Source organism: Neopelma chrysocephalum, unplaced genomic scaffold, assembly GCF_003984885.1.
Source record: "Neopelma chrysocephalum unplaced genomic scaffold, ASM398488v2 Primary Assembly neopelma1_43, whole genome shotgun sequence".
Classification (NCBI taxonomy): Eukaryota; Metazoa; Chordata; class Aves; order Passeriformes; family Pipridae; genus Neopelma; species Neopelma chrysocephalum.
This window is the reverse complement of record NW_020897702.1, coordinates 13030682-13058193: the sequence shown is the minus strand read 5'-3', so window position 1 is coordinate 13058193 and position 27512 is coordinate 13030682. Positions and strand designations below refer to the sequence as shown.

The 27512-nt window shown below is 37.2% G+C and overlaps 1 protein-coding gene across 4 annotated transcripts in view; it reads left to right on the top strand.

Annotated features, from left to right (window-relative positions):
- Window positions 1-713: 713 nt before the first annotated feature.
- Window positions 714-27512, top strand: part of CNTN5 (contactin 5) — a 634097-nt gene continuing 607298 nt past the window's right edge. For 2 of the 4 annotated variants that reach the window (XM_027677367.1, XM_027677368.1), the window contains exon 1: window positions 1284-1598. The gene's annotated coding sequence lies outside the window, so the exon portion shown is untranslated. Of the gene's footprint in view, window positions 818-1046; window positions 1060-1283; window positions 1599-27512 lie in introns of those variants that run through there. The other 2 variants (XM_027677364.1, XM_027677365.1) reach the window with 2 other exon arrangements.

Below are 27512 nucleotides of genomic sequence, written 5' to 3'. Positions count from 1 at the left end.
AAATGAAGGTCAGTTTCTAAAAACTAGTCAGCAAGTACCTGGGATAGGAAAAATAAATAAGTACAAAGACAAGTTAGGACAGAAAAATGCACACACACACATACACACATATATGTACACCACAGAGGTTCAGAAAGCATGCACGGTTGAAATGGAGTCACTGAAGCAAAGAAAAATCTCGGAGAATAGGAACTACACAACAGTTAGTTAATGTTTAAGTTAAAAAGTGATCTAATTACTTGTGGAACGCAAAGGGGGGGAAAATGCAAGGAAAAAAAAAGCACAGAAGGGCAGAAAAGTATTAAATGTTAAAGCAGAAAGTTGCCATTGCCACGGGAAAAAAAAAAAAAAAAGGATTAGAATCAGCTTGAAACCTGAGGGCAGCCATTAGAGAGAGGCAAAGAGTGGGACCCCACTACGTGTATGGATAGATGCGAAGCGGCCGAGGAAGACGCGGAAGGCTGATGCGGAGGAGCGGCGCCGCCAGCCCTGCGCCGGGGCTCGGCCGGGCGGGTGCTGCGGGGGGCGGCGCTGCGGGGGCGGGCGCGGAGCGCGGGGCGCACCGCCGGGCCGGGGCGAGGCGGGGCGCTGCCATGGGCTGGTGCGGGATGCGGTTAACAGCAGCTGGATGATGGGAAAGGGAACATGGAGCAAAGGGGCTGCTGGAGCCGCGGCGTTACGGCTGCTGGCCTCGGGCTGGCTGCCCCGGGTGTGCCTCCAGCCAGAGCAGCCGCCGTGTAAAGACGGAGATCGCGCGGTGCGGTGCGGGCAGCAGCCGGGGCTCCTGGCTCCCTGGCTCCGGCTGCAGAGCGCGGGGGTAGGGAGGATCATCACCGCTGGAGGGGAATAAAATGCATTACAAAAAAAAAATCTTTAATAAACAATCTTCTGGAAGGAGGATGGACAAGGGGATGAGGAGAGGGTCAGAAAGTGGTAGATGGGAAAAACTGGTGGTCTGGATTAGGGGAGCAGGAGATCAGGGGACAGCACTCCCCAACTGGCCCTCTTGCCTTCACGCTCCGGGGCAGAGGAGTGAAGAAGAGAAAATCAGGGAGAAAGGTGGAGAGGAGCAGGAGGAGGAGGAGGAGGAAGGGGCGGGGGGGCGGCGGGGCGGGTGGGTGCTTGCGCGCTTAGGGGTAGGGGCGAGCGGCGGGCGGCAGTGTGAGATGGCATTCGCATGAACACACATCCACATCATCTATACATCCACACGCGTCTGGGTAGGGGCGGGCAGAGCCTCCGCCACCCCCCCGGGAGCAGCCGGGGGAGGTGCCTCGGTCCCCCCGCCGGGAGGGGGCACGGCGGGGCCGGGAGGGGCTCGCGGGAGCTGCCGGCGCGGATGCCTTCACCTGGGGCTCTCCATCAGTGAGCGAGGCGAGAAGAGGCAGTCGGGTCTGGAGAACTACCTCTGGATGGTTTAAAAAAAAACCAAAAAAAACCACCAAAAAAAACAGAAAAGAAAAAGGAAAAAAACCCAACTCTGCAATCCTCTGCTCCCTCAGGCTCAGCACCATAAGGGATTGCTATATTTGAGGCTGTCAGAAGGATGGGAGAGAGAGACTGAGAGTCAGGGCGAGAGAGACGGTGCCACAGCAGCGGTAAGTGTCTCTGCCGTTCCCCCAGCCAGGCACTGATTTCCCTGGTTAGACTTTGGAGTGTGTGCAGATTATTCGTTGCAATATCCATCGCGGCATCTCTGTGAGCAGTCTGCTGTGAAGCCGGCAATGGTGAGAGATCCCGGTTTGGGGCTCCTACTACAGGTTTATGTGTTTTGTTTTTTTTTTTTTGTTTTGTTTTTGTTTTGAATCTTACGTTGAAATTGTTGTCATAATTGAGCAGAAAAGTTGAAGCAGAAATTGCTGTGGTCTGCTGTATGCTTCCTATCATTTAACTAGTGAAGCAAACTACTGCAGTGAATGAGTTGTGAAGAGAGGAGTGAGGCTTTTAGAAAAAAATACATAGACCAGAGAAGAAATGCCTGTTTCAATGTACTAATTTTTTATATTTAGGAGAGCTACCATGCTAATGCTTGACGTTGAATCAGGAAATAACCCAGCATATTAAGTTTATAGAGATGCACTTAAAGTTGTGCTGTTTTGGAGTTCAGAATTGTACTTGGCTTTGGGATAAACAATTATCTCTAGAATTAGAAAAGTACGGTGCCTCAACCATTCTCCTTTGTTGACAGGCAAAAGAGATGGAATTACATAAGGATGCACTGATATTTCCGCTCTGATGTGAGGACAGTTTATAAAACTATGTGGAATGTCCGTGAACTGGATAGAAGATGAACTTAGAGTTATTGGAACATAGAGCATGAAATTGTTTTTAAGATTTTTATATCAGAAAAAAAATCATCCATTGCTGTATCTGTACTTTAGATATTTAGTTTCATTCCTTTTGAGCACAGAAACTTCATACAACAGAAGTTACACAAGATAGTGTAATGTGAGGACTAAAGTTTTCTATGTGTTGCAATATTTCAGAAATTGAACAAAGTTTTTGCAAAGTTATTTTTTTTAATTTAAAAAGTACTATTTTACTTAAACGTCATATTTTCAGGGGTTTTTTTGTTGTTTGTTTTTTTTTTTAAATGAAGAACCTGGTGCCAGTTTTTTTCTGACGAGTTACAGCATTCTTCTAGACTTCAGTGAGCTTTTGATGAGACCCTGAATTTTGAAATACATATAAATTACATACTCACTATTAGCCAAAAGCCAAGGAGGAATTTCTGATAATTAAAATTTGAAAGATATTTTCTAATTAATAAAAGTGTAATTAATTCTTGCTGAATTATAGTACAACTCCTTCAGAAGTACTTTGTGGCAATCAATATTAACAGAAAATCAGTTTATCATGATTAATGTTATTACAGTGGATATTGAAAGAATTAGCAATAATTGGGCCATTACTTTAAAGAGCTATCAAATTATCTATTAGAATTTCTAAAAGTATATTTAATAAATATACTTGAATTTTTATAGCACTTAGCTACAAAGTTTCAAAACCCCTTTCTCTCTCTTGTTGTGAGGGAAAACTCTTGTTTACTAGTGTGAGGTATGCCGAAAGGAAGACAGAAAACTAAGATGTGAACTATAGAAACTGAGGAATGTTTCATGTACAAAGGCCTTCAGTGGCAATGTACTTTTAACTATGGGAATGTTTAAGAGGTGTGGTTAAGAAAACAAAGTCTGGGAAGACAACAAATATGAGGAGAGTAAAACGTTAAGCATCCTTGGAGGTGATAACAGCTAGGTAGTTCTATAAGAGGACTATTCAACATGCAACGCTTTTATTTCATATACTTACAAAGCCCATGCAAAAAGTCAAAACTAGCAAAACATGATGTAAAAGTGTGAAGATAGCTGTGGATAGTTGGGAGATTAAGAATGTAGATTTTAGTTTTATTGGTCAATATGAAGCTGAAGTTCCTACTTTGAATTCTAAGTTAACATATCAGGGGTAGGGATCTTAATTTCATTTTATAATGAGGACAGGTGTACTAAGAATGAAAACAGAAAATTAAAAAAAACCTGACTGGCTAAATTACAGCTGAAAATTTGAAAGAAAGGAGCTTTGAAAACAGGTCTTAAGGAAAAATATCCTAGCAGCTAAGATAAAAGGTATGATTAAAAGTTCTGCTGTTAAAGGGCAACTTTAAGAAATGCATAACTTGGAGGACTGTTAGAACTGATTTAATACAGGAAGGTCATGACTGGCAAATTTGCTTGAGTCCCCTGAATAAGTTGCTGACATGGTAAACTATTGGGGAATCCGTAATATGATTTATGGGAGTTTCAGAAAATGTACAGTTCTGTGCTCTACAAAATATTGATTTGGAAAGTAAAATTTTTAAGGAATGCTGGAATGAATTCAAATCTGACTTAGACATAGGGACCAGAGGGTGTCAGTAAAGGTAAAGAGCTCTGGATGGAAGGAGGAGGTTGAAAGTATGATGCTTTAGGTGACAGTCTGAGATCCAGTTTTCCTTCTTGCTTATTATAAAGCTGGCATGTTCAAAAAGGGTAAATCTGTTATGGTAGCAGTACAGAAAAATCTGTCCCACTAAACAGATTCAACAGACTGGAAGTTTTCTGATTAGGTTAATGACAGGAATATTTATTTTAAATAAGTAGTGGAAGTCTTTACAAAAGGCATCATAGAAAACTATACGCTAAGAATATACATGCCAAGGCATTGAGCCCTCTGAGGTGATTGGTTCAGTGACATTGAAAAAAAAATAGTTCTTCTGAACGATTTTGTCTTTCTACATGTAGCCTGCAACACAGATCTTAGTTCCTCTGAATGCACTGCGTAATTTGTCACTGCTGGTCTGCTCCCTCCATATGCTCCTGCTAACTGCTTCTGCATTGCACTTTCTGTCAGTTTCAGAACAACCTCAATCATTTGAACAATGTCTTGTACGCTAAAATGAAATCCATCGCAGTTTATACTGCATTCTTAATTTCCTGAGAATCAATGTCAAATAGACATTTGCTTGCTAATATTATATTAGTAGGGGTTTTATAGTATTTATTTTCCTCCTTCTGCGCATGGCTTCTCTAATGCTTTTTTCAGAGTCTGTTACATCCTGGATTACCAACTTCTTAGCACTTTACAAGGGAAAAATACTCCTTCTGGAAGTGATGGAATCCCTATTGATTCTTATCTTCTGAGTGATTTTGATCAATAACACTATATTAGGGGATGATGCCTTTTCAAAAATTATGAAATTGTTAAAACTTGGTAAGATAAATACGTTCTTATTTTGCTGAAAGATATAAAAGCCTCATACTGTTCATATGTGTATGTATAGATGTGTTTATACACATGTATGAGAGCAACGATTCTGTGTCTTTGTAAGCTGGAATGGAACAGTAACATTTTCTGGTTAATGGAAGGAAATGTAATCTGTTTGGTTTTATAATTAATTTTTTGTCCGATTTATGAAAATATCCTGAAGCGTGTGAACCTTAAGAAAATCTAATCTTTGCTTATGTGCTACTTTCTAAAAGGAAATTCAGGATAATTCACTGTACTTCATAAAGGCAACAAATCAATTCTAAGGTGTTGCAAGTGGATATGTAATAAGGGAAATACAATGTCAGATTCCATATATTGTGAATACAATAAAACATTAGAATTACCATCCATGTTGCAGCTGATGTTCTTGATCACACATGCCCCTACTTATTCTATATAGTCATCCACTTGGACTAGCTCCTAAGCTTACAGTCACAAGGTTATGTCAGAATGACAGAGTAATGCATGCTGTCATGTGCTAGTTAAAACATCATAGCTCACCTCCTTACATCTCCTTCAGGACCAAACTTACATGTCAGTCTCGGGAAAAATTGATAACTCTTCTCCATTCCCATCCCTAGAAATAGAAAATACATCAAACTCTTTCCATTCATCAGAAATCTCTTTTGGGAATTTCCTTTTTCAGTATGCTCTTAAAGGTTTTATTGTAAATGGTGTTAAAACATGATGTTATCGTTAGGGAACCTTCTGCTGCTGGAACTAAAAACAGACAAACTTTGATCATCGCAGTTCCTGAGAGGGGCAAAGGATGACAACTTTTCCCTCAACATACAAGGACTGTGGCTTCAGCTTCCTTGTGAGTGAGAAACATTCTGCTTTTAATAGTTAAAGATTTACTATATATTCAGTGGGACTCCTAGCCTTCAAATTATTTTGATCAAGACTAAATGTATGACTTTGTAATTGATGTAGACGTAGTATCAGGCCAGTCTTTTAGGTGTCTTCCTTTACCAAATAATCACTTTACAAGAATTCATGAATCCCATTTTATTTTTATCAGTTTTATAGTCTTCATTAAGTGGATGAGGGATTTTGCCTTGTGGCTGCAACATTCCTGCTGTAGGTTGTAACCAACCTGCTATAGCAAAGCATTCAACCAAGAGTAGTGACTACACAGATGGGCAGGTAAATGAAAAAGACTGTTTGATCATAGTATCAGAAGAAGCTAATGTAAAAGCATAACCTCCTTGTAATATTATTTTGAGAAGACATTCAGGCACTAAACTTGAAAAGTTTTAATTCTTGCTTAGCCATGAAGAGACATATCTAGAAGATGTGTCTGCTGCAATATTTTCCCCACAAATATGGCCTCAAAACTACATGGCAAGGAGCTTAACAGAAATTTACTCTTGGAAAAGGTGATTAATTATTACCTGTTTAAGAACATATGCATTATATTTTCTGAAAGATGACCCATTATCCCTGTTAGCTCCTCCACAGACTTTTATATGCTATTTACTCTTGGTTATTTGCAGGTCTCCACATAAAGTTGAGGTGTAATGAGCAAAACTACATCAAAATAAGTCAACCAAATCACAGTGCATGTTTAACCTCTTCTTCTGAGATAGTTCTCACAGAGAAAATTTTCCAAAAGTTAAATATTTTAGACACTCCAAAAAATTACTCTGGACATGCTGAAACATTCGTATGACATTGAGCACTGCTGGTTTGATAGAGTCATTCAGCTTTATCAAATTCATATTACTGTGAAGTAATTGGAATTATTCATTTATCTCTATGTTTATTCTTGTGATGGTTTGGACAGGGGACAAAATGTCCAGATGGAATGGATGAAATGGATGGAATAGAAAATACTGAAAATTTCATTAACTATGTTGTTCCTATACAGGAATTTTAGTATGTCTAGCACAGAAATTCATTTGAAGTTCTGGACATAGAAACAAATCAAAATTCTCTTCAATTTGTTTTTCCTATGCTTACTAATATTTTCTTTACAAGCATTCATTGCCTGGAATATTAAACTACAGCCCACTTTCTGGACCAAATTAATGATAGTAAACTTTGTATGTAAGGTTGCACTTTCAAAACTGGAATAAAACCATATATAGTTCTGTACCTACTACTTAGGTTACTTTGATGTTCAGTTTACCAATTGCATATTTAAATTGTAGAATTTCTTTTTTGGCTTAACTTGTAGGTACATCAATTTACATACATTAAAAAAAATGCAGATGCCACTTTAAAATGCAGTTGCCTCACATGTCCAATTCACATCATAAGTCCATACTAAATATTATTTAGATTAGAACTCTGATTGTCATAGAAGGTTTTTTTTGTTATTGTTGTTTTATGAGCAAGGTCCTTTATTTCTTTATAAATCTCACCATCACCATGGCAGAAGGCATAATAATCATAAATCAAGATTGCATTGTACTAGTAGCTGTAAACATGAAATGATCCCTGAATTAAAGAACATATGGCTTAACTCAAAAAATTCCCATTTTTCATGTTATTTGTGACCTTTGAAAAGCTCATATCTGAGGGAAGACATCTGTGTTTCACAACCATACTACCATGATCATGCACAGATTTCTTCAAGATCACCTCCCACATCAGAAAAAAACCCCAAGATACGATCTGGAACACAATGACATGTGTAATGATCACACATACGTGCTATAAAATGTCTTGCAAATTTGTCTGAAGACTCTACCAACAGTCCACAATTACTTCTGAAATGTGTACTTTTTAGACCTCTTTTCTAAATTGACTTATTCTTCAGGTTTGCAATATCTTGTACAGATTAAATCTTAATAAAATCAGTATATGGACTTTCACAAGACATTCTTTTAGAAGATAAGTTCTCCTTATTAAAATTTTTTATTTGTTTTGGTCAATCAAAAGATCATGAATTAAAAAAAAATTTACTCACCCTTGTGCCATGGCCTTATTATTTGTTTGGTTTTTTTTTTACTTTTGCACATCTTAGGTGATACAAAGTCTTGATTTCTCAGTCTCATACTGTGCAAGATGCTCAAAATGTTCTTACTCCCCTGTAACACATGCAATGTCATGTATTGTTGCCACTTACATAAAAGTCAGCTCAGGGAATGTGGGAATAAAGCCACAACTTCTCCGATGTCATAAAGTCTCTCTGATATGTGTATGCATATCTTCTCAACTCAAAACCAATTGTGTAGTATTTTCTCTGTCTGGACTTTGGAAGCTATTTCTTGGACACAGAAATAGCTTCAGACTCAGGAAGACTGCCTTGTTACATGGTTTTGATAAGAGGCATAATTAAAAACTTAGATCAGATCAGATAACCAGGGAGAATAATTTATTAAGAGGACCATCGTCATACAGAGATAATTTGGAAAATGTGATATAGAGCTGAAATGTCTGCAGTCTTGTTTTCCCTCTTGCATATCACAATTGACTGATTGCTAAGATCTAAGTATTTATTTGCCTTATCAATCACTTTGTGCCTGAGTCATTCACTGATGGGCATAATCCTCTGTTTGTGACTTCAAAAGGCGTCTCTGGAGGAAATTTGAATGTCATCAGCAACGAATTGAGACATTACTGAAAGCATCAGGTAGGAGAGAGATGTTTGCGCAAGGGGCATATTAATCAACAACTGGAGAAAATAAGCAGCGGCAAAGCAGCGTAATTCAGTTGAATTTGAATTAAATTCTTGCATATTTTCTTCAAAGTTAGACAGATTGATCAAACCATGCAAAAAAACAAAGCCCATTCCTAGAAAATAAATATAGATTGAGTAAATGGGGAAGCCTTAAGTGTATGGGAGTACTAAAGATTCTACACTTAAAGGGTCATTACTTAATTTCTGTTATCTCTGTAAGTATCATTTTCATTAAGTATCCATAAATTGTTATGAAGATTCTTTCTCTGTCAATCTTTTCAAAATACTTCCCTTGAAACAGTATGACTGTAGTTGTAAAGGAATATAAAGGTATTTGCTAAGGATTTCTTTCAAAGCTTACAAAAATATGTTAAAATTATAAACAATATGGGCATGATTATATAGGATTATAGGATTTGTAAACAAGAATAAGGTATGAGAGAAAAAGGAAACCATCATAGTTTTTTGTTATTTTGTTTCAACAGAAAATGATTAATAGTTTCATATGTGATACTCTGCATACAGTAAAACTGACATATAAGAAAGTACAGTCAGTTGAACACTTTTAATGTTCACTGAAGATAATTTCTATTTCAACAACTGCATGCTAGTTTCATGTGTTATCTAATATTTCAGAAAAGATAACAGGCTTTTTTGTGAGGATTGGCTTAAAGTCAAAAGAATGTGGGTTATGAGAAACCTCTCCAGGAACTGCAATGGACATGCCTACTCCTTGTAGTCTACAGTAGACTAACCGAGAAGCTTAGGGGATCCCAAGAATTTATCTAAAAACTACCTGTAGAGGGTATAATAGGATCTGGAATATTTTACAGTGGAAGAAACAGACTGTAAATAGCTATATACAAGGCAGTGATTTTGGACTTTTTGTTATTATTTCTGAGTTTATTTTAATATTGCAATGAGGTAAGAGCAAAGCAAATACAAAGGTTTACCTTTTATTGGACCTAATCTTGTTCTTTGAATTGGCTGAGAAAAAGTCCATCCATTAAATTAAAAATAAAACTTAAATCAAATAAAATTAACTTCCAGGATCACGGACACTAAATATAGAGCTGTTTTACTTCTTTATAGTATAGGACTGATTTTAAGGCACCTCAGAGATATAGAAAGAAATAATTTTTCCTTGTTTAAGAAAACAGCCTAACAGTTCATTCAGTAGAAGCTTTGGCAGATTATGGAGAGAAGGTTCTATTGCATGAGATTTCTAATGCTTTCTACTAATTTTTATTTTGAATTTATTAGTTACTAGTGTATAAAAATCTTAGTGGATTTGCTGTCTTTAGTTATAATTATTTCCTCTTAGTGTAGCCTATGTTGTTGCCATTTTCCTTGGATTTCTTCATCACCTGAAATTTTCCCACATGTTAGCTGTCATGAAATTAGTTTTCTTAATTTGGATGCTTGGTTTGCCATTTCTGTAATTTGTATTTTATTGCTAATGTCAGACAAAGAAGAAGGAGATAAGGGGAGTATTGAGAACACAACCCTTCATCAGTTCCCATAGTCACATATAAAAGAAGCAAATAAATGTATTCTGTTAATGCAGTAAAGTCAGAGTCCTTGTGCCTTGAGATACATTAAAGAGACTCTCTAGCACTCCAAGGACTGCCAAATTAGATGATGCCGAGGGAAAAGAAAGAAAAAGAAATAAGAAAAAAAGCACTTTCATATAAAATTCACATTGCATTTAACAAGCGTAAGAGAAAAACACTTATCCAAAGCGGAAAGCACAGGTCACTACAGCTTGAGTTTAAGAGCCAGGCTTTCCACTGAGTGGCTGCAAACACAGGTCAGGTAGTACAGAAATGGTGAGGACCAAGCAGTGATGAATCCCCGTTTCTCTGCTCAGTACTAAGTGAGAGGAAGAAGGGGAAAGCCCACATAAATTATTCATCTTCTGTGTCACAGACCTTCACCTGCAAATGGATAATCCTTCTATTAGGGTTGCGAAGGTCACATAGCACACACACAAAACACTCTTCTGGGTTATTGAGTTTTTTTGATATGCTGGGTAGAAGCTGTCACCTGAGCACCATTGGGAATCAGGTATTGTGCCTACCATCCTGTCAAGTTATATTTGTCCTAAAAATACCTTAGTTACCCTTATGATATGTTCTGAGTATAGAATAGATTTTTATAGGTATATTTCTTCTCACTCAAAGCACGCATTTAAAACCTGTGTCTTTTAAATTTAATGAAAGTAAGCAATTGAAGTCCATTGGCCACTAATACCTGGTGACTTCTGTTTTCCTTAACAGCTTGTGCATATCTCTCACTCCTCTTCTAGTTCTCTTTTCTCATTGCCACGCTAGGGTCACATCCTTGCTTTTTGCCTTGTAATTGTGATCAGGTTTTTGTGGCTAATCTTTACTCATAAGGACTAAAAACCATCCAGAGCCAAATTCTCTGCTTGCATAAGCAAGTGCAGCAATACAAAATTTGGTGGGATCCTGCCTGCTCTTTTTAGGATGACTGTCCCACCTTGAATTTTCCTTCTATCCTCAACCTCCTCTCCCCTATGAAGCATATTTTGCTACTGGTTGTGACTGATGATTCTAGGTTGAATTTTAGATCCACTACAAAATGTATTCTGGCTATGTTAGCAACAAGCAGAGCTGCACAAAAATTACCCATTTTTGTTCTATAAGTGTCCATCTGCAGCAATGATGGTTTTCTGCCTAAATATTTTATTCTTCTGTGAATGTGCAAAAAATGTGATTTTTTTCCCCTCCTGCCAGTTCTGCTGACAAGCAGAACTTTTTCATGCAACTCTATAATTAGGCTCCAGAGTCCTGTGGAGACCCACAACAGAGTAGTAGGCTTTGTATTCTGCAACACTCAAAAGTTGCAGTTCACAGACGTGCACTTACATCTGTCCCACCTCTTTGCATGCTATAACTAGTCTCTTCCATTCCCTTTAGATCTGTCCCCCTGTGTCTAAGAAAAATGAGAATTTTGAGTGTTTCTGGTCCAAAACTGCAAATCAGCACTCGACCACTGTGTGAAACTTTTGACAGAATGGAACAGAGTTTCAGGTCATCATTGAAAATACCAGCTCAGGAATCTTGTGTTGCTCTAGGTTATGTAATGAAACTATCAAACTTTATATCAAAACATATAACTCTTATGGGTTTTTTTCAGCATGAATGTGAATTTTTATTGTTGTTTCCATCACATTACAGTGTTCTTGATCACAAAACCCAATGGTGATGTTCCTATGTGATGTTCCTATGTAATTTTCCTATAGCAAATGTATAATTGTAAGAAATAGATCACTGGTAAAAGTTTTATGTGGATTATTATACATTGATGTTGTATGGCCAATGGGGAAATCATCCATTTTCCTTTTATATAAGCTTCAAACTAATTCGTGTTAAAGTATGTTATTTTAGAGAACACAAGTCTTTGCTACTTGAGGCCACAGATAGCCACAAATACCAGTAAATTAGCAACATTAGTTTTACCTCCTAAAATGATTAACATCTGAGATTTCACAACTAGTAAGCTTCTATCCAAACCATTTGGAAACATGGACTAACATGATTCGTTTAGCTTTGTATTGCCACAATTTGGAGAAAAATATTTTCATGTTATAATATAGTTAATGAGAATTGTGGCTTAATCTTTAGCACTGTTATGAGCAAGAAGAACATTTCCTGTCCCTAGCTCATTTTTACAGACTTACTTAATAATATAGGCAGTTGGGTCTGCCTGCTTGAACTAAAATAATTAGCAGAGTAAACAATATTTTATGTTTCAATTTATGAATGGTGTGGTGCCACTTTAAATATTTAATGTTTTGGTCTGAATGACCAATCAATTCATGCAAAGTGCCAGGATACAACCACAGTCTGAGCAAGAAAGCTGAGTTGTGAGAAGAGGTAGGCTACTGTAACTGCTTCCAAACAGAAAGGGCTGCAGAAAGTAGAAGAAGACCTAAAATGAATGTTAAAAAGGAGGGTATGAAAATGTAGAAGCTGTCAGAAAACAAACGGTAAAAACATGAGTGAGGAGTGGGAGTGGATGGAAAGTTGTTTAATGCAGCTCAGTGACTGAATATCCATATGAGGTCTTACAGGAGACAAGTATCTCATACATTTGAATTTCAGGTGGTGACTTTTTTCTTTGTATATTCAGGGCAAGAAAAACAAAAAGATATCCCTCTTAGTCAAGTTTACTTGCTTTTCTCATGAATACTGATAGTCTAGGGAAGAGAAGAGCCAGAGTGTGCCTGTAAAGTAGTCAAAGCTTAGGTGTTGAATGTGCCAAAACCAGCAATGATTGCAGTTTTGACTTCAGGACCCATGTAGACATGTTCTGAGCAACTTTATACACAATATTAAACTGAGAAAACACTTTACCAACCTTGACTTCAATTTAGTTAACCTTAGGTGAAGTCCTGAACAATACATTTAAGAAAGAAATAGCCATTTTGTATTTCCATCAGAAACGTTCAAAAACATACTCCTTAACCTTAAAAATGTGTTTATTTTTGTAGATTACGTCTTGTAAACCTCAATATTTCTTTTCTATTGGGTTTTTTCTTTTTTATTTTCAAAATTCCAAAAACATTGAATATCTGATAAACACATCATAAAAATTTTAAACAAGCTGTTTGATTCAGTCAAATGTAGTTCACTTTCAAAAGCATAAAATATTCAGAAAAACATGTTTCCATTTGTTTTTTTCTGGAGACTAGATGAAGATGCAGCCAGTGCCATGTGAGGCTAGGGAATAACATTATTTTATGGCTGATGCACAACTCAAAAAAATGTCCACAAAGGCATTTCTTACTGTGCCCGTTTCCATGAATTAGTTCTATTACTGCAGCCTACGATGAGGCTTCTGAGCTGTAACACACCACAGTTTTCCCCTTCAACTCTTTTATTAATCATGATCATACTTAGAAGAGAGCTTTGCCCGTTTTTCCCATTTCATACTGAATTTACAGGATTGACAGAAAACCCACAAAAATATTTGCTAACCTGTTATGTTTGGTACAAAAACCACTGCACAGTGTTTAATACGACTCCCTGGTGTGTCATTTGTGTATGGTTGTTTTCTATAGAAAGATCAAGTTTTGGTTGTATTTTTCAGTAGAGCATGCTGCCTTCAACATTTTAAAGACGGTGCTGCAAGTCCCTTGGCATTTGAGTAGGGGAAGTTTCCTAGAAGTGTGCTGTGGAGTGGAGGGAGGTTTGATGGGGCATGGATACAGGCTCGTGCATATGGGAAACTAGCTCCATCTCATCCTCATGCTGGGTTGGGAGGCTTTTCACCTGTCACTGACACCAATGCAACATTACCGAAACATTAGATGTCCGTGTCAGTGTCACTGTTTTTTTTTTCTCCTTTGGAAACAATCAACAAAACATCACAGTCACCTGAGAAAAAGCGAGTCTTACAGGACTCCCTTATGAAGTGTGTCTACTTTTTCTTTATTTATAATAAGCTTTGATGACAGCATTTGGGTGCTTATTTGTTAATGAAAATCCAAAGATGGATGTGAAAAAAAGAACATTTCATTTTGTTCAAATATTTGTTTCTTTCACAGTTTTTCTTCTCCAGACTAAAAATATTCTTTTGATATATTAAAAATAAAATTCCATTCCCAACTGGGATTTTGTTAGTCATTGTCATAAAACTGAAAAATCTATTTTTATTCCAGCTAATCTATTAACTACCACTGGTTCTGAGCAACCAAGGACTTCATTTTCACACTGTATCTATTCTCCCATCTGTGGAAACTGATGCAAGCATAAGGGAAGTCATTTACCTATTCATCCTCTCTTCATGGCTTTTTCTGTGACACAGAAAACTCTAAAACTAACAGCAAAGAGCAGTTTGAACATATCACTTAGTTGCCAAGGTAATAAAATCCATGAAACAAGAATAAGCCGATTTCTTGTGTGATACTTAATGTTCATGGCTGACTAAGAAAAAGGTAACAGCTTTTTGTAGCGGATAAGGTGCACATCTTTTGGAATAGCAATTCGCAATATTTGTGCGGTTTGCAGAGCCTGTACTAGATGAGGTGTGAACCAAGAAGAGGGAAAAGGGATATTTAACTACCCAAAATGGCTAAGCCCAATGCTCTTGTATCCCAAACAGTTATTTCAAATGTATGTATGTATGACTGTGCAGGGAAAGACAATTTTTTTTCAGAATTTCAAGTAACATTCAGAAGATTGTGAATCAGAACTGTCACCTGTGATTTCTGAGATACGTCTTACTGTTCTCAGTAAGGAAGATTGACCAAGAACTTTTGATTAATATGTTTTTTACTGCACCATTAAGCTTGTGTAGTTTACTAGCAACATGGGGAAATTCACAAATATAACATTTTTTTCTGCTCTCCAAATACAAATAAAGCAGCTTGTGCAGGCGTCCTCAAGGACTTGTGTCCTCAAATACATTTATGGAAGTTAATGTTCAGAGGATATTTATGGGAAAATTGAAGTAAATCATGTTAAGGCTCATATTACCATGGTACTGAACTGGGGGGAAAGAATTTATTTTAGTAGAGATAAAATATCTCTCCAGCCAGAGAAAGAAGGTACTCCAGAGCTCTGGACTTGCCATTGAAATCTCCATGGTTTGCAGCCTGTCCACTCTGGGTCTGTGAGTGAGTTTTCCCCTTGGAACTGAAGTTTTATGAGAAGAATTCACAGCACAGTAAATACTAATGATCTTTGCTAACTCTCATCTGCTTCATTTGTCAAAATGATGAATCTGTATATGCTCAAAGTTTTAAAAGATACTGTGGTTTGCTATTGGCTCTAATGTTGACTTTTTTTTTTTTAAATAGCATGGAATTTTGCTGTTCAGACTAATTTTGTTTCATTATGCTCATTTTTTGTGTAAACAGTGATCTGTTGCCATTTGGTCATGTACATGCTGTTTTGCTACAGAAGCTGTTCATCAAAGTGTTGACATTTCATTTTAGGACACATTTGGAAAACAGATGTTGCTGGTGGTGATTGTTGTTGTTTTGCTTTGACTTAAGAAACGCCACATAGTGTATGTGAAAGATCTATACACTTGCAGGAGTTTACCTGAGCTCAAATTCCCATCACCTCAATCTTCTCTCACACCAAAATGCCACCTACATAATGCAGACAGAGTTGAAACAAAGGGAGCGCTTCCTCATACAGCATGAAGTCAGCCTGAGGAGTATAGTCACATAATTCATAGATTCGATTTTTGAAAGGGCTGGATAATTTTATGACCAATAATAACATTTTTAGTTATGCATACTAATTGGATTTCCTGCTTCATAGCATCAGCTACAGGGTTACTACATCACTACGGGGGCTGGGAAGGAATTTATTTACATACACACGCATATGTTCACACCCATGAACACTTCTCCCCATGAGTACTTCTCCAGCATGCAGCAATTAGTTTCAGTGATATGTAATAGGGACATTTCTGAATCATCCAGCATAGGCCATGAGCTGTGAATAGTTAAGGCCACATGTCAACAAGAGCCATGCAGAGGAACTGTAGTAATTGCATGTGGAGCATTCTAAAACTGTGGGCACTTTGTCCATTTTCCAAATCTCAGTAAGTCTGGACCCAGTTGCAGGAGGAAGAGAATCTGTCTAAGCCTTAGCTTTAATATTCGAAAGATTTCTGGCAATATGAAAAGCAATGCAAACCTCAGTCAATACCAGTGTGCCAGCTGTTGGCTGTATACACAGTCACTAAAATGTGATTGAGAGTTTCGTTAGCACATCCTTCACTCTCCCATCATAGTAATTTCAGAAATCAACAGAAATTTAAAAAATAGGACAGCATAGCATGTTTGCAACTTTAAAAGTATTAATGGTTTTTTTTTGCTTCATACTATAGGTAAAACTTAAAAATTGATTTAAAAATTCAGAGGATAATTGCTGCAGAGAAAGTCCAGCTATAAGTATGATGAAGTAGCACACTGAGCCTCTTTTTATTTTACTATTTTTCCTATCATGCTCTATGTTATCTACACTGGAACATGAACCTATGGAAGAATGGGCTAATTAGTAGGGTTACTAAAGTATCATATATCATTATCAGCACTTTCAGCTGGATCTTGAAACCTTTTCTGTCACTGAGACTCACTGTGTAGAATAGGAGAAGAGTTAGGTAGCAGTAAGAACCCAACTAAAATCTGTATGTTCAGCATGCAGATGCCTAGAACATGGCAAAGGCAAGGAATGATGACAGGGACAAGTGCTATATCTCACTGAGGCCACCACAGTTTGATATGGTCATTCACAATGTATGTCACTTCTTTAGAAAGTTATGCTTTTAAAAAAAAAGTATAACACTCATTCTGTTAAAGTGCAAGAAGATAAATTTCATTACTGGACTCTCTGTGGTTAAAGTCACTCCCAAGTTTGAGTTATAGGCTTAGTTTTGCAAGGAGCCAGGGAAGATACAAATGCACACGTACATTGCCATAGTATGGTTAGTGCTCCCTGATTGTGCAGAAAGGAATTAGCTGCTTGTTGCTGAATGAAGAACATGCTGGATAATGCTGCTTCATTGCTGCTATTAATTGAATCACTGAGAAGAAGTCCTTAATTCTGCTGCCAGGAACGCATCTGCTAAATAGAAAATAATGAAATAGCCAGCAGTAGATCCAAGCACTCCAGCCTGAACCTAAAGTTTCTATGGTCTAACCCAGTTTGATTTAGTTTATCTCTGAGTCCTGTTTCATTCACTTTAGAACTAATACAGAAAGATGCAATTCATCTCTCTAACAAATTAGCCTCTTGGAGATCACCTCATCCCTAGCCAGCCTGCTTACACTGTTGTAAAGTGTGACTGTAAGTAGCACAGTCATAACTGGAAAAGTACATGTAGAAGCATCCCTGTTTAGTTACAGTCTACCCCCCCTTACATAGTCAGCAATTTGTTCAGAATTTCACAATAAACACTAACTACACCAGGAAGCTCAAAGTAATAAAGCGCACATGATCTTACATACACATGATCTTAACAATATTAAAAAATCACAGAATCACATGATGGTAAGGTTAGAAGAGACCACAGTCTGTCATCTGATCCAACCTCAAGAAAATGTAAATTACAAACTGGATCATGCAGGTGATATTTAAATTGTTTCAAGAGTGGTAGAGAAGAAAAAGGTAGAAGTATAATTATAGAAGAGCCAAAGAGAATTTTATTACATTGATGAAAAGCAACACTGATAGACTTGACATCAAGAATTATTTGACTATACCTGATGAAACTATTAAAAGTGTGTTAAATGGAAAGAAGTAGGACAGTATATTATTATAGCAAGAGAATACTAGGTGAGTCCAGAGGGCAGAGGAAAAAAAGGGGAAAAAATATCTGCATAATTTTATCTGGGTAAATTTCTGACTATTCACACTGAGAGTATTGGAGGGCCAAGACAAAAGCCCTCCTTGTTCTGTGAAAGGATAAGGTCATTATGTAATATTTTTCCTCAAAGAGTACAAATCACCTCAAAGAGAATGAAAAATAAGGATATTTGTTGGATAATCCAGAGAAAATTACAGGAGAAATGGGTAGACACTTTAATTTTTACAGAGAAAACAATTTTGTTCCTTTTGTAGGATTCTGCATCAGAAAGCGTGTTGAGGAAATCCATCACCATAGTCAAAAACCCAAACAGACTTGAAAATATGTTAGGAGAATTACTGTGAGAAGACAAAAGGTTTAGATAGCATTCCTTTATGACAGAAATACAAGGAATTTTATCTGGTATTTCAGACTACATGATCTGAATTCTGTTGAATTCTATTCTGTGTAGTCCAGGACTCTCTATTCTTCTTAGAAAATTGGGCCTCCGAATTCAATACTCTGTTTTCCCTAATTATTACTGAGAGCTAAAGATAAAGCAGAGCATCTGGAATGATATTATGCAGATTCAAACAAACCCATGAGCTTTCATTCTATTTTAATTTCTGGAAAGACATTATTTAAATAGGAAGGATGAGAGTGGAAAAAAAGCAATAACATGGAGAAGGCGACAGAGTAATCTAATTACATTATGTTCCTTGAATTGTAGCTATATACTAGTTTATGCCATCCAATATTTTCATTTATGAGCACTATCAACAGGGAAATGGGTAGTGTGTGTGTGTTTACTGGATGTCATTGTAACAGTGTCATTTTCTGTGTAGTGGTGGTCCAGAAGATGATGGCAAATGTGTTATGGAAAGGTTCTGCAACTCATCACAAAGGAAGGATGAACTGCATTTCTTTTGGAGACTTTCCTGAACTTTTTTTTTCCTTCTCCTTCCTTTCTTTGCTTGTTTAATACTCTAAATGAAAGGTCATTTCAAGTAAAAAATATAAGTTTGTTCTTTGTGTATGGAAAGCATAATTAAATTACTGATACTTTAAAAGATTGAGTTTAGATCCTGTTAAGCAGATTTTTATTTGTATTGATGAATTCATTTGACATCTGTTTACTACCTAAAGTATTGCTGCTATCATCTAATGACCAGACATTCTGGCTCCATTCACTAGAAGTGTCATTCAATAGCTGTTCTTTAGCACTAAATGTTGCATTGCACAGAATTTATTATATTTTAATTATTTTTCTAATGTCAAGACTGAGTATTATGAAGCAGATGTTCTAGTAAGAATCAAACACGGTGCATTGTCTACAAAGCAGTTTTACTGAAATGGAAATATTTGTGTTTGACGTGTCTGAAAGCTTTAAAATTCATGTAGGGATAGTATCCTCTGCCCAGTTGTTTCTATTGAATATCAATTCATGCTGATTTTCATTTCCATGCACACAAGAATGTTTCAAGAGTGTTCCTTAGGTTTTTCTATTTAATTTGCAAATACTCTACTTTAGCATTCTCTCTGCCATTGCTGAATGCTAAAAAAAAAAATACTATAAATCAATGGAAACACTGACAGATGTTGGACTGGCATAAAACACCTCATCTTGCTGGATGTAACAATATTTTTATGAGGTGTTGGACAATTCACTATGCACCGATTCCACAGTAAATGAATTGGACTGCAGATAAACTTCCAGTGTTAGATTACAGAGAAAGATGATCAACAGGAGTAACAGCAATAAATGACTCTTTAAATATGAGGTATACTGAGTTATTCACTAAGTAATACTAGTGATCTAGTCTTTCTTCACATCAGTGTGAGAACATTCCGGTCGACCTTTTGCTCAGAAATGAATGACATTATCTTTCATGGAAGGAGGCAAAATTACAACACCCCTACCTTTGAATCAAAGCTAAAGGCCTTTTTCTTCAATGTGCATGTGCACAGTGAAATGTTAGGTGGAAGGGAAGAAGGAACTTGGACAGGCCAGGAAAGTGGGGGGTGAACCTCTGATAAAGATGCTGTCAGAGAGCTGTGGGAAAAGGCAAGAGGCCTGAGGAGTGACGGAAGGCTTGTTTGCATATGACCTTGTCTTAGGTAAGTAGTTTCTAAGATTTAGCTTCATCATTGACATCATCAAATCTAGGCAGATCATGGGACATGGCACCACTCTTTGCACAATTATGTAGGAAAGGACAGCAAACAAGGTAATAATATCCATTTGTTATAAATCATGTGGTAACATTAAGGCAAATTATATAAATTGTTGGAGTAAACGGGAGGCATGTATTTTTAAATTAAATTTATTCGGGATTACTTTATCAAAGAAAATCAGAATTCTAAAAGGTTTAAGGATATTTGGTAAGAATGTATAGCTAGGCTCCAAAAACCAGACTCAGATACTGAATATAAGTGGACTGGCTTTCAGAAAGGCTAAGCTGCCAGCGGCTCCCTTTGTCTTGCTACAGTGGCAGATGATGTCTTTCTGCTTTATGTTTTTAATAGGGTTAGCTGATACAGCACAAAATAATGCACTTCTGAAAATGTAACTTAATTTATTACATCTTTATTACAGTATTTAATTTGACCTACAGCTTGAGAGGGGATGCTATGTCCCAGCATGTGTCCTTCATCTAAATTTTATTTCTAAAAGTACAGGCAGGAAAGATACTGAGGGAAAGCTAGTGGTCAGGTATGCTGGTGAGGATCTAGGAAATACTTAACCAAATGTAGGCAATTACTATGTTGGTTTTGGTATTTCACCACAACAGCTGTAGTAATTTGCAAAGAATGCAGTCCATTCTAGATGTCTTATGTACATCTTTTTTCTATTAGTATTTCCCTTTAACACTTCATATATATATATAGTGAACGCTATAGTATGTACATTGGAGCTATCTCCATCAGCCCACTTGTTTGACTCCACATTTAGAAGGAGCTCATACTTCAGGTTAATTATTAATTAATTAAGAGTGGAATTTATACTTGCATAACAGATCATTTATCAACAGCCCAGGCTAATCAGGGAGGTCCCAGGTGACTTCAGGCTAGCCAATATGACACCCATCTGCAAGAATGGCAGAAAGAGGATTTGAAGAACTATAGCCCTGTCAGTCTGACCTCGGTTCTGGGGAAGGTCACAGAAGATCAAATTGAGTACAGTCACATGGCCTACGCAGGACAACAAGGGGGTCAGGCCCAGCCAGTGTGAGTTTATGAAAGGCGGGTCTTGCTTCACTGACCTGATCTCCTCCTATGACAAAGTGACCTACTTAGTGGATGAAGGAAAGGTTCTGGATGTAGTCCACCTGAACACTGGTAAAGCCTTTGACACCAGCTCCCACAGTGTCCTCCTGTCTGCTAATGGCTTGGATGGATGTACTCTTTGTTAGGTAAAAAAACAGCTGGACAGCCAGGTCCTTAGAGTGGTGGTGAATGGAGTTCCATTCAGTGGTGACCGGTCACAAGTGGTGTTTCTCAGGGTTAAGTATTGAGGTCAGTCCTATTTAATATCTTTATTGATAACTTGAATGGGGGGATCAAATGCACTTTCAGTCTGCAAATGACACCATGTTGGGCAGGGATGTCAATCTGCTGATGGACAGGAAGGCTCTGCAGAGGGACCTGGACAGAGTGGATTGATGGGATGAGGTGAATTTTATGGGGTTCAACGACGCCAAGTGGTGGGTCATGCACTTGGGTCACAACATCCCCAGGCAGTGCTACAGTCTGGGGGCAGAGTGGCTGTAAAGCAGCCCAGTAGAAAAGGACCTGGGGATGCTGGCCAACAGCAGCTGAACATGAGCCAGCAGTGTGCCCAGGTTGCCAAGAAGGCCAATGGCATCCTGGCCTGTATCAGAAATAGTATGGCCAGCACGACCAGGGTTACTGATTGTACCCCTGTACTAGGCACTGGTGAGGCCACACCTCGAATCCTGTGTTTGGTTTTCAGCTCCTCACTACAAGAAAGGCACTGAGGTGCTGGAGCGTGTCCAGAGAACAGAAACAGAAGTGGGGAAGGGACTGGAGCAGAAGATTGATGAGGAGAAGCTGAGGGAGCTGGGGGTGTTTAGTCTGAAGAAAGGGAAGCTGAGGGGAGAAATTGCCTCTCTCTACAACTACTTGAAAGGAGGTTTGTAGCAGGGAGATTGCTGAACTGAAACCAGCAGACCCTTGGAAGTTCAACAAAACAACACTTGTCACCAAGAAGTAGCAATAAAAACAAGAAACTGAGAGACAGGAAAGAGAAGGGAAACAAGCCTCCAAGACAACCCCCCCACTCAGGCATTACTTACGTATACTGATCCCAGAATGCTTAGAATTCCCCATAGCAGAAGCTGCATCCTCAGAGCATCAGCAGCCTCACATGATAGCAGGCGTACCTGCAGAGGTAACGTTGTCCTCCATGTGAAGCTTGAATCCACTCCCAGCAAGAGCTATCTCCTTTTTATACAATTAACCTATGACGTCTACCTGGGCACGTGTGGCCAGCACCACCCAGTTAGAGGCCCTCTCCTTGTTATGTAAGTGGTACCCCTTTCGTGCATGTGTGGGTACACTGGAACTTCCCCACACCTGCTTGCTACACATCGGGGGTCTTTTCTAAATGAGTCTGGGGGCTTACTTCATCATCCTCCACTTTCGCCTTCAAATGTCTTTAGACGGCCATAGTCAGGCCCCAATTAATTTCAGTTTATACAAGATGCTTCCTTCAAGAACGAAGTTCTCATTTATCAGTGCTTGTTTTCACATAACTTGTCAGGAAAAGAACATGCTCTCGCAGGTGGCTGGGCCAAACACAGACCAAAAAGTTACAGCGTCTAATTAAGCACAAATACAAGGTTGTAGCCAGGTGGGAGTTGGCCTCTTCTCCTAGGTAGGACAAGAGGAAATGTCCTCAAGTTGCACCAGAGGAGCTTTAGATTGGGTATTAGGAAAAATTTCTTCACCGAAAAGATTATCAAGCACTGGAGGAGGCTGCCCAGGGAAGTGGGGGAGTGATCATCCCTGGAGATATTTAAGAGATGTGTAGACGTGGTTCTCAGGAACATAATTCAGTGGTGGACTTAGAAGTACTGGGATAACAGTTGGACTTGAGAGTCTTACTAACCTACTCAATTCTGTGATTCTATGATCTGTGGAAAGCAATTACTCAGGTCTTTTCACTATTTATCCTCATTTTCTAGGAGGTTTTGCTGACAAAGAAAAACATATTAAATGCTTTTCTCTAAGGTCAGAATAAATACTTTTCAGGAATTCTGTGGTCATTGCTTTTATTCTCAAAGAATTTTTTGTATTACAGAATAATTTGTTAATTTTCCAGTGTTACAGTGGAAACACGGAAGCAAGGGCAGAAGGAGCACACTACAAAGACCAAGGAGAGACTGAGTCTGCAAGGCAGCCCCTGTGGGAATTTGTAAAGCCTCTGAGTCTTAGTCTCACTACCTGTGAAACAGATGTGATACTTATCCATCTTTAAAATCTCCAGTGACTACAGCTTAAGGAAAGTTTGCATTACTGAGCCTGAGCTGGTGATGTTCAAATGCCTAGTGAGATACATACTAAGATGGACACCATGGGCTCACTGAACTCAGTAGAAACATTCCCAATGTGTTAATCAGGCTTTAATTCAAAATATTAATGCTGAATATTAACATGGGCTACATTTTTAACATTGGCAGTAACACCGCTTTCTATTCATGAATTCATGTTGAGTGTTGCTTTGTTTGTCAAGGCAGTGCAGTGTTCTGTTTACAGATCAATTTTCTCAAAGCAGTAAAAATTGTTTCACAAAAAGAGTGAATGTTCTGGTTTAAGGTGGTAAACCTTTTTCAATATATTGTTCACCGTATTTCTTTTGAGATTTTATTACATGGATTTCTATGTTGATTCTAAAGGGTTGAATTCACTATTTGAAATGAAAATATGACTGGTTTATTTTTTTTTGTCCTGTTGTATTTGATTTTGTATTTTACATTTTCAAGTGAATACTTCAACACTGTAAATCTTCCTAACTGAAATCTCATGTGTTCTGAGATATTTGCAGACAAAATACCCCTGTAAGCAAACAAAATGCAAATGATAAATTTCAAATGAAAATGAAGTGAAAACATTTTTTTTCCTTAAAAATATTTTCTTTAGCTTCCGTTAATAACTACCAAGGGATTTATTACTTAAATGTAAATGAAAAAGTGTAGGAAAAGAGAATATCACCTTTAAGTATTCAAATAACAGATCTTGACTCTCAATTTACTTGTCATATGCAATAGAACTAAATCAGCATTGTATTTAAAATTTTAGATTTAGATTTTTAAAAGGTGTATTTACGAAGAAGTTCTGTACAGGTTTGTGCGTGCGTGTGTATACATATTTATACACATAATGATTTAGTATACATACATACGTAAAAACTTACTCTTTATTTTTGTTTACAGTGGTAGGCTCGTGAATGACACAGGAATAAGCTGCCATATCTATAATTCAGGAGCATAATAAAATCATGCATGTAAAGCAATGTTCAGAATAACTCTCTTCAAGTCTTTAATTTTGCCCAAAGCGTTTTACAGTCAATGCACAGCTACAACTTGTAGTTCCTGAGATGTCAGACTGTTTATACTGGTTCAGAGATTAAATGGAAGATAACCTAAACTGCAAAAGGGACCAGAAGCTGCAATGAGTTCCACATATATAATTTCTATTGTAATCATGTGTATTTAGCTAGACATGAATTTCAGAATCATGACTATGGGTTTGATATTTGGCCAAAATCCTAATTCATTGTCTGAGTCATCATCCAGAGTAAATCTTCCACTAACATGATTCGTTGATTCAGAATTTCATATTGATGTTTAATCTAGCAGAGTCTTGACCACTGGACATTATTTTTACAACTTTATAACATCTCTTATTTCTTCAAATGCCTTAATAAATAACAATTTCAATTACATTTTTTCAGACTTTGAACTGAGAAACAAGTTACTGGATCTTGAAAATATTGTGCATCACAGTAAAGTGTTTGAGTATTCTTTCATTATTTTGCTTTGTTGACTGAAGAAGTAAATATCACATTTCTCAAACAGAAGTACTAAAGCTTTGAAGTCTTTTATTAGATCAACTTCTTTAATGGGAGAGCATAAAGTTGCTCATGCTTAGAAACATCTTTTCCTTTGTTAAATAATAATCAGCTATTTTCATCACTTCCATAATGTACCAGTGCCTTTTTAGTTACTGAGAGTTTTAAGACTGCAGTACAATTTGCCTTTCAAAATGTTCCATTTATATAACACATACATTATTTACCTTTAAGAAGAGGAAGAGAGAGAATCAAATATCTTATGCAAAAACTATGAAAATAATCATGCTTAAAATATTTAACAAAATTTACTTTAACAGATAAATATTTCTAGGAGTTCAGCAATACAGAATCCTTAAAGAGATAAATACACATACATTCAGGAATTAATTACTTTTTTCTTATAAAATCTGTGAATTCTGTAACCTAACTTAATTCAAACTGAGGATAGTAATTAAGAAGAGTAATTAAAGAAATCTGTATGAAAATACATATACACTATGCAAAAAGCCTCCTAATATTAAACCCTTCTTCCATTGCAAACTGTGCAACAAAGCCTCAGAATATTCTGTGATTCTGTGATAGCCGTCTTCAACTGGGGATCTTTTTCTATTTCAAATGTTTATCTCAGTGTATCTAAACAGTTTCTGTTATCCCCCTCCCCTTAAATCTGAGGCAACACTGCATGCTGGAAAAAACATCAGGTAGATGATGGTTCCTTTCTAGATGGCTTTTCTTCCTCTGGCAGGTTTTTTGCAATGGCTGTTCTGCTTACAACTGACCTGGTAAGACTCTGAAGACCAAAAAACAGATCTTTACTTTTCTGAAGGATAAAGATGCTCAAATTTGTCCTATACTAAGAAATAGCAGCGATGAAATGTGTGTTCAAGGATATTTATTGAGTGCTATGTTACAGAGCAGGCAAAATCAGTCTTATTTTCCCTTAAGTGCTGAAGGTAGTACTGAACAAATGGTATAAGTGCTCATAATGAATGAAATCTACATTATATTAACAAGTAGATTGTTGGTGCTTAAAGCTCTTTTACTCAGTTTCTCTTAACTGACATTTTTTCTAATCAGTTTCAGATGACAAATACATTCTTTCAAAGTCTTTTAATTGGCATAGTGATGTGTCTTTGCAGAAAAGTAGCTTAGGTAATCTACATGTTTCCTTATATCTTGACAGATATATGCTTATTGTAATTGTTTACTTTGTGTCCTGTACATGGAAAGACTGTGAATCTCAGAAATAAAGCACTATGTAATGAATTAACTCCAGAGATAACTACTCTTTTTATTATACAGCAGAGTAAACAACCATTAATTTAAAACACGCAAATTGGAAATCTGAGAACCATATCACTAGCTGTAGTGGGACATATTCCTATAGAGCACAATTACTTCCGTAATTCGTGAATATATAAGAATTGCCATGAAGCAGAACAGTCAGATATTCCCATTAAGAGGCATCAACTACTACCTCATTAAAGGAAAAAATAATTTGTTGTCACGGGAAGAATCTACAAGTCATTCCATTTCCAAATTAACATCTAAGATAGTTTGAGTATAATGGGAATAAAGATAAAGGTTTGAAAGCTTATTACTTCCTGTGAAGAAATAACACATTCAACATATTTTTGAAAGAGTCGAAATATCATGACAAACTCCTGTATAGCTCAAAAACAGTTGCATTTGACCTCTGAAAAATGGCCATGCTTGTAATTGAAGGTACTCTCTAAAAAAGGAAGGAAAAAAAAGCATCCAAAAAATTGAAACCTGATTCACTTTGTCATAGAAGGATATATGCAGTGAAAGAATGCATTTAAAAGGAGATATCATTCCATTTTCAGATCTTTAGGGTTATTCTAGACCTTATGCTTTGGTTATCAGTAGCTACAAGTAGGTGTTTATGACATTAGATGTTAATTGGATGAACATAGAGGAATTCCAAGGAGCACAACTCTAAAATCTCTTTTCTCAAACTGTCTTCAGACCAGTTGCCCACTCTTGGGGTTATGATCTGTCCTCTGGAGATCTCTGGGGTTCTTCTTTCACTTAGCTACCTTATGTGTGAATTTTAGGATCCTGATTTAGGAAGTCAGGATTGGACCATGGGAAAGAAACATCTCTTTTTTATCTTTTTCAGATACCAGGATATCTAACTTAGGCAGTCTTTGTATGATCCTGAAAAACTCCATGTATAGGTTTCATTATTTTTTAGAAAGGCAGAGCATTTGCAAAGATTTACTAAGTAAGGTTTTTCCCTTTGCAAAACTTTACAAAACTCTTTCCATATTACTGGAAAATATTTAATTTTTTCCTTAAAATTTTTGAGCACAGATCATCACATAATATATAGTAGTAAGTAGGTATAAGTAAGACAAAATAAAGCAAATGCAGTTACATAGCCTATGTACTGTGCAGAGAAGGTCACTTTTGTTAAGTTTTACTGTAGAGTTTGAATACCCTGAAAAAAAGATAATGACATTTGAAGAGACGTACCTCACATTAGGCAAGCTCTTTGACCAGTCGGTTTTGTTAGCATAAAGTGATAGCTTGGAATTGCACACTGAAGGATGCAGCTTCATTTTTGGACTAGCTGTGTTGTCTCTCCTGGTTTTTTTCTTACTCTAGTTCTTAAGTATGCAGTGCAAT